The following is a 14635-nucleotide window of genomic DNA, read 5'->3' on the forward strand; positions in this document are numbered from 1 at the left end:
TCTCACAGATGCTCTTTCTCCTAATTTTGTTTTAGAATTCTGCAAAAGTGCACTCCTACTCTTAATTTGCTCTGATTTCTCAAGATCGTTGCCAATTTTGTATGTTTCCATCTAATTTTTCATACAATTCACGAATCGGCATGACTTGATTGATACCTCGCTTGCCGTCTTTACCACCTGATCTCTTCTTCACCAATGCTCTATCCAAAGCCATGCCAGCCTTAACTGCAAGAGCAGCCATGTCATGTCCCTTTAATGGGTGATCGACCATGGATCGAGGTAGAATAAAGTATATCTGATCTAACTCGACCCAGTCGCGACAACTCAACGCAGGGATGTCTCTGTCCAAGTATAACTCATCCGAGCTGCAGAGGAAAGTGGCAGTGTTCTTTTCATATAAAACATCTGATACTTTCGTCCGCACATAATACTCTCTTACAGATCCATCAATGGTAATCACCTTTGCTGTAGCAAACATATCTATGATCTCATTGGAGTAAGCTGATAAGCAGGAGCCCATTTTCGTATTAATTGATTGATTATTTAATTTGGGGTTGTTGATAGAATATGAGAAGTTTAGATACTAGAGGTGAAGTAACTGACTTTATGTATATAGACAGAGAGAGATCAAACTAGGAAGTTTCAAACTATGAAGCTTTAGATACAGAGACAGGAAGTTTCAAAGTTCCAAACAAGTTAAAACGAGAAAGACCAAAAAAAGATGACAATTTCTTTTATGAGAGAGCAGGCCCCAGTCGTATCTGAGTTCGGATCCAGTGAAGTAACTCAAAAGTTGAGTTTTAGATATGGACCGTCCGATTTGAATCCGTAACAATCCATTCAAAGTGGAGGACACACATCCTAAGCAATGAATCCGAATCCCGATGTAATCTCGAGCAACGGATTCAAATCAAACGGTCTCAATTCAAAACCCAAAAATTAGGTTACTTTAGGGGATTCGGACCCAGTCGTATCTTGTAGTACATACTTCACAATTGCACTGTGGGTTCTGGTTACGTGCGACGACTGACGACTACAACTAGTCAATATATATATATATTTTTTAAATAAAACCCGTAGGTACAACTAGTCAACTAGTCAAGTTATGTGCAACCATGGAAAGTAAAACGAAAAAACAACGGTAATGAAAAAAAAAAAGACAACGAACGAAAGTAAAACGAAATAAAAAAATGAAACACCTATCAATTTAGTTATCATTAGCTCAACCTTCTCAGGGAGCAGCGGTAGAGTATTAATAATACCAGGGTCGGGTATACCCGACCATACCCGTCCGGGGTACCCGTGCCCGAGCCCGGGTATGGGTCGGGTACGCGGGTACGGGCAAAAACCGGACCGAATCCGTTTTTTTGGACTAATACCCGACCATACCCGTACCTGACTATACCCGTACCCTAATATCCGAGTACCCGTACCCGATACCCGACCATTGTTCATCCGAATTCAAAATTCAAAATTTTGGTTTTTCCCTCCCACAAAAAAACCAGAAAAAAAAACAGCAAAAAAAAAAAAACCCATACCCGCCCTACCCGTCAAGGGTACACGGGTACGGGTATAGGACGGGTAGGGTATGGTTTTTGAAAAATATACCCGACAATACCCGTATACCCTTGTACCCGTCCTACCCGTACCCGAGACGTACCCGTCCCGGGTATACCCGGGGTATCCGTACCCGCCCGCCCATTAAACCCCTGAGCAGCGGTTATGCCAATCTTCACCAATTTGTGGGGTCAGGGTCCGAAGGAGTAATTGAGTTTATAATCTTTGTGCCCCAGCTCCAGGTGTTAATTGGTATATTTCTTTAGCCTGAGAAGATAATTAGTATTAAAATATTTTTCTTTTAAAAGAAGAAGTTTGGACTTCTTGGCGGCACTCAATAAATCCTCGGCAAATATTTTCTCCGTTTTTCCTGGACTACTTTTCGTTTGAAGTACAGCTATTAATATTCAGACTTCGATAAGGGATGCTTCATGGCAAGTGGGTTCCATTCGTCAGCAAAATTAGAGTTGTCTTTGCTCTGGTGACAAAGGCATATGGTCATAGATTCGAAATTCAAATGAATAAAATTATTTGTTATATTAGGATATGTTTGATTGCAAAATAATAATATATAGAATAATTTTTTTGTCATTTGTCTTATTATAATAGTCCAATTCAATTTTTTTTGTAAAAATAAGCTATTTTAATAAGACAAAAGAGTTGAATTGACTATTATTCTAGCTATTAAACTTCATTCAAACAAAAAACAAGCTATTCCAAATAATATTATTCTAAAAATAACATATTTTTAATCCAACCAAACATACCTTTAAAATGATATTAAATGGTTGGGTGCATGGATTGACCTCCAATCTTTACTTGACAAAAAATAAAAAATAGATTTGCCAGTAATCGGGTCTGAATATATTAGATCTTAGTATACTTACTTTAAAAATAGATTTATTAAAATTTTACAAAATACAAATATTAGCGGCCATATCTAATTACAATTTACAGATTCATATACGGATTTGTACTAATTATTATAACTGATCTCGGATCAGATTTAAATCTGGTAATGATTATATTGATTAAAAAAACATTCAATTAAGACGGGCCCAATTAACCTAGATGTCTAGAGGTATCAATGGCACATTTTTTAACCGTTTTATTCTACTCATGTCACATTCGATAAGATTTTTTTTGGTTTATTAGATATGATTTAGTTTATTCGATATGAGTATATATGGATAATTATTATTTTCCATTAGCTAAACATGTCAGAGTATTGGTAAAGACTATTTTGTATCAGTTATCCTATAAGGTAATTATAAAAAAGAAAAAAAAATTCAATAAATAAATGTATATTTAATTACGAATTATATAAAATATTGAATGCGCAATGGATAAATTAAAAATAATTTGATCGTCTAGACATGATTTCACTTTTCTGTAATTGTGTAGACATTTTCATTTTTCCATTTACTCTTGGTAACATCAAAGAAGACTAGACAAGAAATAGACTAAGTATTGGAGAATAAACAAGCCGACGAATAATTCATATTAATTTTTAAGTTTTTGATATCGTACATTTTTCCTTCTTCGTTTTTGTTGCATTTCTTATGATAAAGTTTGAGCAATAATTAATGATGTACTTATTAAAAATAATACAATAAGAGAATATATGCATTTTTGTTATATGAAAAATGTTCAATATATCATTTTTATTTGTATATTTTGTTTTCAATTAAAGAACTAAAAAAGAGATTTGTGTTTTGAATTTTCTTACATTGATAAAATACCAATTTATTTAAATTTGATCAATCGATTGTACATTTGTATATTGTTTTCTATACAAGTAATGTAATTGTATACGTATGAAATAATTAAGTTTTGATAGTATATTTATAAAAAAAATTATTATATTAAAATTATTCATTATCTACTTGTTACTATTTCGTTATCATATAAACTTGGTAAGAATTAGATATAATAAATTCAATTCGTAACGAGTATAAGATACGAGTAAAATGAATTCTTAATGGGACGTGGTTACGAAAATACCCGAACCATATCATATTCATTGACACCTCTATATTATGTCGTTATGTACAAATAAGTGACATGTCATATCTTGTAACGAGCTGGTCCGAGTTGCCAAGTTGGGCAGGTTTTAATCTTTTATAATGTGCGACTTTGACTGTGCCAGATCTCCCTGTACCTCAGATCTTAGTTGTTCCCTGATATGATGTTCTGATATATATATATATATATATATATAGAGTTAGGCTGGGGTGCTATGGATAGCATAGTGGCCTCTATGCTACGGCTCAATATTCGAGTTTTCAAAATCCAAACGGTCGATCCGAACCGTTCATCTTATTCTCCATATTAATATCTGCTTGGAGACCAAATTTTACATTTTTCTGAATTTGTTTACTATTTATTAAGTATTTTACAAAATTGTTGATCCAACGGTGGCTGCACAAAACAGTAAAACCGTTGGATTAGCGATTTTCAAAGTGGCTTAATAAATAGTAAAAAAATTCAGAAAATTATAAAATTTGGTCTCCAAGCAGATATTAATATGGAGAATAAGATGAACGGTTCGGATCGACCGTTTGGATTTTGAAAACTCGAATATTGAGCCGTAGCATAGAGGCCACTATGCTATCCATAGCACCCAGCCTAACTCTATATATATATATATATATATATATATATATATATGTCCCCCATTGACTAGTTTGAAATTTCTTTTGTGAATAATCAAAGGTTCTTAAATGTCACATTCAGGTAGCCCAAGAACGAATTCGGAACACCTGGTACCTGAGGTGCAACAACTAAATTCTGACCGTTCTTTTAACTTTTAACTTGGCACAAACTTCAAATCAAATTTCTTATAATTTCTTTAGACACCGAATTGAAATAGATCTAATTGAAATTAATCCAGACTCTGCTTGTACAAATTGTACCTTAGGTACCTGGGGGATACAGACTCCCAAAAACTGAGTTAAGGTTCATGCTCAACTGTTTCAAACAGCTTTTTAAACTTCCACCTAGTTATGTAACTTTGCTAATCAGATGAGGGCATACTCCTTAGTTTTCCTTCAAAGAAAACTGAGGTAAATAAGTACATTTTTCTTGTTGTTCCTGTCAGAAAATTAAATTCAACGGACTTAATATATTGGTTGTCGAAAACTATTATCATCAAATTGTTCTTAATATATTTTTTTTCTCTAACCCAATATATCATTTATAACTAGCTTACAATAATATTTCATGTACGATTATTTAATTACTTGTCCGCACTGATAAATTTTCCTTTCTCTTTATCCGCACATTTATAAATGAAGGTCAAACAAAAGGAACACAGAATTTCAAAACTTTCACTATCCAACAGAAACTGTTGGTCAAAAGTAGCTTCATTCACCAATAGTGTACATAGCTTGCCCGAGCTGCATCTCTCCATTAACTGCCGCCACTAATGACGAATCCGTATCACCCCAGGTACATGAGGTGCAAGCTGTGAATCTGGACCGTTCATTTCACTTGGCACAAATCTCAAAGCATTCCCTCAACTTCAACATCTACCGGATTGAGTTTGATCTAAATGCAATTAATTTGGGCCATCCATTTTTCACAATTGCACGTCAGGTACCTGGGGGACACGGATTCACTAATGATCTATGTTGCATAGATACGGTTCGGGTATCGTATCGAATACGATACAGATATGGTAATACGATAATTTTCAAAAAATCCAGATACGATACGCTTATTATATATATTTTATTATTTTAATTACAATATTAATTCAATTATATAAATATAAAATACTGGATACAATTACCCAAATATTCATTATATATTGGAAGTTGTTATATTTTAATCACAACAAGAAGTTAGCATAATGGTAAAGTCTTATGTCGCTAAAGTGCATAGCCCTAGTTTAACATTGTTTTTTTTTACTACTCTCACGCAAATTGCATTCATGATTTGGTGTTAAATATTTAATGTGTTTTGTTTGAATCATTTGATATTAAGTTTCATGCCAAAGCAGCATAAGCTGATTGCCAACTGAAATTCTTTTGAGAGCAGGGTGCGTCTGAAAAGCATCAGATTCCAATCAGTTTGATGCCCGCTCGGATCCATCCGATTCGCTTCATGATCCGAGCAAATCTCTTCAATATTCTTACGTGTTGCTTTAATATTTGTGTCTATCAAGTGCGCACTGATCATGAAGTGAATTGTACATATCCGAATGGGTGTCAGACCAATTTGAGTCTGATTCTCATTGGATAGGCCTTGCTTCCAATTCTTTTGGGTGTTGATATATAGTAAACTCTGGTTATGTTTGCGCATGCATTACATTTTGTAGTTTCTATAACCATATTAACCTGAATTTATTTGTTCTTCTTTTGTTTACATGATAAATTGATAGTATTTACAACTTCATCTATTTCATATCTTATTTATGAGTCATTTTTCTTCTTAAAAAACAATATAATACTATACAAGAAGTCAAGAACGGTACAGATTGGACGGGTATTTTCATGACCATTATTATTATAACTATCTAGTTAGTAGAACTGTAACTGGTATGATACAACGTTGAAAACATATTAATATTAATAGGTATGAGTTGTTCATGTAGATTAGGAAAGGACTTTACTAGTATCATTGCCAATGAAACATATTAAAGAGTGTCATAACAACACTTTTTACAAAAAAACATATTATTTTTTTTTACATTAGATGTTCGTAATCCTTACAAAAGCAAGACTAGAAAATGATACAATTTTATAAACCTACATTAGCGATACTCTATTCTTCCCAAAAAATACAATATATTTTGTATGCCTCGTACCAGTATCATAACAGTTCGCGGTACCCTATATTTTCCCTGAAAGTACAAATTTATATTCCCTGTACCAGTATTCTGGTAATTATGTAGTCATTCTTTGAATAGAGGGCAGGTGTAGCCCATATAATAGGTAGAAAACATATTAATAAGTAGTTGGATTGTTCGTGTAGAGTGGAAATGGACGAAGTAGATGGAATCTAATAATACTAATTTCCTTTAGTTCTTACAAGGGTAAAATGGAAAATAATATAAAGTAAATGTTAAATATGATGGATTGAATAAATATGTGATTTCTTGTACTTTTGGAGGATAGATATATAATTATTGATTTTAGAGGGGGGAATACGTAATATTGAAATTCTTTTGGGAGCAGGGTGCGTTTGATAAGCATCAGATTCCAATCGGTTTGATGCCCGCTCGGATCCATTCGATTCGCTTCATGATCCGAGCGAATCTCTTCAATATTCTTACGTGTCGCTTTAATATTTATGTCTATCAAGTGCGCACTGATCATGAAATGAATTGTACATATCCGAATGAGCATCATACCAATTTGAGTCCGATGCTCATTGGATGGGCCTTAGTTCCAATTCTTTTGGATGTTGATATATAGTAAACTCTAATTATGTTTGCACATGTATTACATTTTGTAGTTTCTATTACCATATTAACCTGGATTTATTTGTTCTTCTTTTGTTTACATGATAAATTGATAATATTTATAACTTTATCTATTTCATATCTTATTTATGAGTCATTTTTCTTCTTAGAAATGATATAATACTATACAAGAAGTTAAGAATGGTACAGATTGGACGGGTATTTTCATGACCGTTATTATTATAACTATCTAGTTAGTAGAACTGTAACCAGTATGATACAACGTTGAAGGTATATTAATATTAATAGGTATGGGTTGTTCGTGTAGACTAGGAAATGACTTTACTAGTATCATTGTCAAGGAAACGTATTAAAGAGTGTCATAACAACACTTTTTATAGAAAACATATTATTTCTTTTTACATTAGATGTTCGTAAACCTTACAAAAGCAAGACAGAAAAATGATACAATTCCCTAAACCTACATTAGCGATACTCTATTCTTCTCAAAAAATATAATATATTTTGTATGTCGCGTACTAGTATCCTAACAGTTATCGGTACCCTATATTTTCCCTGAAAGTACAAATTTATATTTCCTGTACCAGTATCATGGTAATTATGATGTAGTCATTCTTTGAATAGAGGGCAGGTGTAGCCCATATAATAGGTAGAAAACATATTGATAGGTAGTTGGATTGTTCGTGTAGAGTAGGAATAGACGAAGTAGATGGAATCTAATAATACTAATTTCCTTTAGTTCTTACAAGGGTAAAATGGAAAATAATATAAAGTAAATGTTAAATATGATGGATTGGATAAATATGTGATTTCTTTTAGTTTTGGAGGATAAATATGTAATTATTTATTTTAGAGGAGGAAATACGTAATATTGAAGTTTTTGAGGGGGATACATGAAATTCCCTCTTTATCATATTGAACTATCTTTTTTTTTTATATAATTTAAATTAGTTTATTCAAGATTCAGCGTTCAATTATAATCTAACGGTCATAATTACACGTGTCATGCTGTGAATTTTTTAGATCTCTAGCTATATTGTTGTATGCACCATCTACCTTCTCTCTTTACTGGAATGATCAAGGTCTTAGTACTAGTAATTCGTTAACGTGATTTTCAAAATTTAAATAGTCTATCTGAAATACTCAAGGCGTTCTCCATATTAAAATGTTTGTTGAGACAAATTATATATAGAGAGAGAAATATGAGGGTTCTGCTGCTCCAATAGTTTGTGATAAAAAATAAGCCGAAATCTCAAATGCACGTCTTATTCAGATCAACCATTCAAATTGACTCAATCTCTCGACATTTCGTTTCCAGAGTATCGCACCTCAATCCTCTCCAGTAAACAAAATTAGTGGTCTCTTCAGTTTTCTAAAGAAAATTATTGCCATGGCTTCCCGCCGAGATGCTCTTCCTTCCAGTGATGCATGCATCTCTTCATCTTGCAATGCCCTTTCTTCTTCCCACTTTATCGTTTCTCTTTTTCGTGATGAAGAAAGCAAACACAGGGTGGCTCTTGCCGCTCTTCCCTCTGCTCGGCTCTCTAGCGAACAAGCCCAAGCTTTGTCGAATATGCTTCTCCGCCAACTTCATTCCCTAATTCTGATGTAATATATTTTCTTTGATTTATGTCAAATTTCTCTAATTTTACAGAGAAATGTATAAACCCTGATAATAAGCTACGTATTGATTGATTCTTTAAAGTTGTTATAAATTTCTCTAAAAATCATGAATGTATCTGCATGGAGATGTATATACCTTATAATATTACCTTCTTTAATAATTTTAGAGAGGAAGACCTGCTACCAAATATTTTGAATAAAAGAAAAAGAAAAAAAAACTTTTTTTCATTTTTTTCTCAAACTTGCTATAGGAGGAATTAATCAGAATAACCTGAGACATTGTTCTTTATTCAAGATAAACCTTAGACTTTAATACATCTTTCAAATTTTTTTTTTAAATTTGGTACTCATTATGTTAAATCTTTCAGTTTCTTTAAATGTGCAAAGAATAATAACAAAATTTCAACATTATGAAGGCTCTGTTGATCAAACAATTTTTTTTAATACTCAAATTTTAGATTATTGGTACAATTCAGTTTACAATATTTTCATTATAGCCATCTTTTATATAAACTTATTTTATGCAAGTTCACTAAATATTTGTTTGTTTTAGGACGATGCTTTTATCCATAATGAGATGGAGACAGATATTTCACGTGAAGACATTGCATATAAGAACGATTCTAAATCCAAGAAGAGTGGTAATAAATTTGTCCCAAAGGAAGGCATGACATTTGTGTCGCTTGAAAAGTTTGAAAGTTTATATTACAACTTTGCAGTATCGGAGGGATATACATTACGAATAAGGAGGACCACTAAATTTGCTCATACATATAGAATTCGATACCGTCAGTATGTCTGCTCTTGTGCTGAATTTTGTGAAGAGAAAAAAACAAATGATGGTCTTGATGTAGATCAAGAAAAGATTAGTAGAACCTTAACTCGCAGAACTGGTTGTTTGGTAAACATAAGTATCTCGTATAAGAATGGTGTATGGAAGGTAGGAAAGATTAACAAGGAGCACAACCATCTTTTGGTTAGTCCCAATAGTAGGGTCCACTTAAAACATTCGGGAGAGATGCCTTATGTGGCAAAAAGTCTAATGGAAAAGTTTAGTGAGGTAGACCTTCCTATTGGTAAAGTGGCAGATATTGTTAATTGAGATGCAAACATAAATGTTTCGTAAAGAGATTATTGGAATCATAAAAGAGACCTTAGGAGAAAGAATTTGGATAACGAAGATGCAAATGCTGTTTTGCAATATTGTATTGCAAAGAAATCACAAGATCCCAATTTTTTTGGATAGATTCGACCTCTCGTCAGTATTATGAACAGTTTGGTGATGTATTGGTCTTTTGATACAACTTACAAAACCAATAAGTATGGTTTGCCTTTGGAAAATTTTGTTGGTGTTAATAACCATACCCAATCCATCATGTTTGGTTTCGCTTTATTGCAAAATGAGCAGGAAGAAACATTTGTTTGGTTGTCTAAGACTTGGCTACATGCGGTGGGTGGTAAGTTACCAGTGTCAATCCTCACGGATCAAGACCGTGCAATTGAAAATATCATTAAAAAGGTTTTCCTGACCGTTTCCCATAGATTTTGCCTTTGGCACATCACAAACAAATTTTCAGAAAAATTTGGTTCTCTTTACAAGGAAAACTCACCATTTTGTCGGGATATGAAGAAGTGTTTGTATAAATCGGTCACTACTAAGCAATTTGATAATGTATGGAAGGTGATTATGGAGGATTACAAGTTTACAGAGAATGAATGGTTAAATAATTTATTTGAAATTCGACAATTATGGGTTCCCGTTTACAACCATACAATATTTTATGTTGGTATGAATACCACCTAAAGATGTGAGAGCATACACTCTTTTTTTGATTCATTTCTTAACAAAGGCACCACTTTGAGAGAATTTGTGGTTAAGTACGAGCATGCTCTTGAGCATCAATATAGGGTGGAGCGATTTGCTTCAATATACAAAGCTCCAATTTTGCAATTGAAATCTCCACTTGAAAAATAAGCCGCTGAAGTGTACACATGAAACATCTTCAATTTATTTCAAGTTGAGCTTATAGAAAGCCTCAAGTTACGAAATGACAAGTTGGAAAAAAATGGATCCTCAAGAATGTACAAGGTATCAAGTTTCCTCAATCCTAGTAATGAATTTGTTGTAAATTTTGATGTTGAGATGCAGGAGGTCTCTTATGAGTGTCCCTTGTTCGAATTCAAAGTTATATTGTGTCGTCATGCATTAACAATTTTCAAAAAGAAGAAAGTTGCAAATGTTCCTTCAAAATATATTTTACCACGATGGACAAAGAAGGCGGGGGAGGGGATCTTCAATAGTTAGTGATCTAAAATTTAGTAATATGATGAGCCAGTTGAGAGAATATTTGCACGTGAGCACCAATTCGTGTGACATTATAATGGAGGGGTTAGATCGGTTATTTAAAAGGGTTTCCAACTTAAAGTTAGAAGAAAACCAAGAAGGGGACAAAAATACAACAATAGAAATTGGTTGTGTGGAATATAGTGTTGAGCTGATTCCCTCGATCTGTAATCCGCTCATTGCAAAAACAAAGGGTCGCACAAAGGAAGATGTTGGAGTGTTGAAGAATGGACGATTCAAACGTGGTTTTGAATTACGTATGGAAAATTCAAAGAAGTCAAAATGACAGTGTAAATCTTGTGGTCAATATGGTCATTACTCTTCAACTTGCGATCGAAGAAAACAGACCAATGTTATGGAGGAAGCACATATTGAAAACTAGAGAATATTTTTTGGTCATTTTGGAACATGTATGGCCTATTGACCAAAATGCCCTTTCATAACTATACCAAAAACTATAACAACAACATATGTTTTAAATATCAAATAATAGCATAAAACATTTAATATAAGTGTTCCACAATGACCAAATTTCAATGATTGAGTGTGACATACTAAATATGCTAACTTCTGACATGGTTCATGTTTTGATGGTTATTTATATTAATGTTGTTTTTGTTCTTGAATAGTACCAATTTGAACAAAGAAAATGATGATTCTTGACTTAAATGGAATTGTTCTCACATGGTTCCATGTACCAGTACTAACTGGAATTCAATAGTTTAATTATTTTTCTAAACTAGTATTAATATAGTTAGGTCAGCTATGCATTTTTGTCAAGAAAATATTTTTGTTCATTTGGTTTACGCTTCTTTTGTTTGTTTTAATATTGTAATAAATTTATGTGCTTTCCTAGATCATGGGTTGAATGAAAATGACATTATGTGCCTGAATCTTATAATAATTGTTCTTTGAATGGAGATTGCAGATTCTTTTATTCTCTCTTTTATTTGTTTTAGAGAAAAAATAGACTGCACTTGAAAACCTAGATCAAGGACTCTCAATAGTTCGGTATTTAAGTACAACACTAGAGAAAAATTATCTTTAATCAAGCAATGGTAAAATGTACTTATTTTACTAGATATCAATAAGTGAATTCATTCTCCAGTCTTCCAGCTAATTAAGAGCTTTTTTCTGATACATTTGATTATTATACAACAGTTGTTGCTTAATTGAATAATTATTTCATATTTATCACTTTTAAATATCATATGTATAAAGCAAAATTTTGACATACATATGCACAATAACAAATTTACACAATTGACCCAACATCTCTTTTATATTACATAACATTAACATATACAAAAATGAGAAAAATGACTTCAACCAAGAAAAATCAATAAGATAAAACTAAGATTTCGAAACAAAATATTTCATCAATCACTCGATATAACAAGATTTCATTAATATTGAAGGGTACAACATTACAAGATTTCATAATTACAAGCATTCATATCCAATTTATCGTAATTATTACAAAAGCTGATGATTTTGTTCCTTTCCCTTGATTTCTTCTCGATGCTTTAGTCTAAATAATAAGAGCAGCTTTGCCAAATATCTTTGCACTCTTCATGTCTTTCGCTTAAAAAACATAATCAGACAATTAAATTCTTTTTACTTTGTGTAAGAAGCATGAATTTGTAGAAATAAAAACTAGTCTTATATACACCTGCAATTTTGCATAAGTTGGATTGAATTAGTTGAATTAAGAACCGAATTAAACAATCAGGTGCTAATTTAGACTCATTAGGGAAAATTAAATAAAGGCATATGCACTTTATTTAACTTTGTATAAGAAAGCATGATTTCCTATAAACAAAATCAAATTAAACCCTGTATACACTTTTGCATAAGCTAAGATTCAATTAAATGAATTAAGAATCAAATTAAATTACCAGGTGCTAATTTAGGCTCATTAGGACAATTTGAGGCCATACTCCAAAAAGTAAAATTTGCCTAATGATTGAAATTTTAGGACAAGCAGGTGCTAATTTGTCTAATTTCATTGAAATTTCTTTGGTAGAAAATTCCACATCAATGAGCCTAATGACTGAAATTTTAGAGCGAGATCCATAATTAGCTCTTAATAACTACCAATACAATTGTCAGTGTGATGGTACCGGTGCAAAATGGTACCAGTACAATACAAACAAATGACAACAAAACTTATAAAAATAATAATGGAACTCTCACCTCACTCTAAAAGATTACTGTTATTCTTCGTACTTTTTTCATTCGACGACTGAAATCGCTTTCTCGCATTTCATCTTCTCAGGCAATGTGGCCGTTCAAAAAAGTGAAATGGGGGAAAGCGAGAGTAAGATGAGTTGAGAGATGGCTAAGCGGCTCGACGACTCGAGAGGAGAGAGTGAGAACGATTAGTAGGTTTTGCAGAGGTCGCCATGGGTGAGAGAAAACTAATATGTAAAGAGGGGAACCTTTTTTTTTTAAGACGGAACCCTATATATATATATATATAGAGGAGGGTTCAAATGCCTCCATTTTTTGTGCCTCCATCATGCCTCCATTTTTTTAAACTTTAATAACTCAAGATTTAAAACTTAAAAGTCAAAATAAAACCGTTAGATGTGATCTATGTTATTTTTCTTTATGTGCTCATAAAAAATTATCATATTTCAATTTTGTTTTTATGCGAATCAATAAGTTCAAAAATCAACGTCTAGAAATCATCCAAATTAGTGCATTTTTTACAAGCTCTTGATGACAATCAAAATAAAATTGAAATGTCATAATTTTTTGCATGTGCATAGATAAAATGATGTAGATCAGAACCGTTCATCTTATTCTCCATATTAATATCTGCTTGGAGACCAAATTTTATAATTTTCTGAATTTTTTTACTATTTATTAAGCCACTTTGAAAATCGCTAATCCAACGGTTTTACTGTTTTGTGCAGCCACCGTTGGATCAACAATTTTGTAAAATACTTAATAAATAGTAAACAAATTCAGAAAAATGTAAAATTTGGTCTCCAAGCAGATATTAATATAGAGAATAAGATGAACGGTTCGGATCGACCGTTTGGATTTTGAAAACTCGAATATTGAGCCGTAGCATAGAGGCCTCTATGCTATCCATAGCACCCCAGCCTAACTCTATATATATATATATATATATATATATATATATATATAGGTTGGCTAAGATCAAAGTGGTAGTTCCTGAGCTTTGGTGCTACCAATTCGTTTTTCAATTTTCAAAGTTCAAAATGTCGATCCGAACCGTTCAAGTTGTTCTCTATATTAAATTGTGCTTGGAGACCAAATTTTATATTTTTCTGAATTTGTTTACTATTTATTAAGCCACTTTGAAAATCATTGATCCAACGGTGGCTTAACAAAACAGTAAAATCAGAAGCCACCGTTGGATCAGCTATTTTCAAAGTGGCTTAATAAATAGTAAAAAAATTCATAAAAATATAAAATTTGGTCTCTAAGCACAATTTAACATGGAGAACAACTTGAACGGTTCAGATCGACGTTTTAAACTTTAAAAATTTAAAAACGAATTAGTAGCACCAAAGCTCATGAACTATCACTTTGATCTTAGCCAACCTATATATATATATATATATGAGATAGGCTAATGTGCTTTCGGTAACATATGGGCCGAAATACATACGGTCCAAATTTGAAATTTCAAAATTCAAAAAGTCGAT

Source organism: Carex rostrata, chromosome 8 (assembly GCF_964058835.1).
Source record: "Carex rostrata chromosome 8, lpCarRost1.2, whole genome shotgun sequence".
NCBI classification, from domain to species: domain Eukaryota; kingdom Viridiplantae; phylum Streptophyta; class Magnoliopsida; order Poales; family Cyperaceae; genus Carex; species Carex rostrata.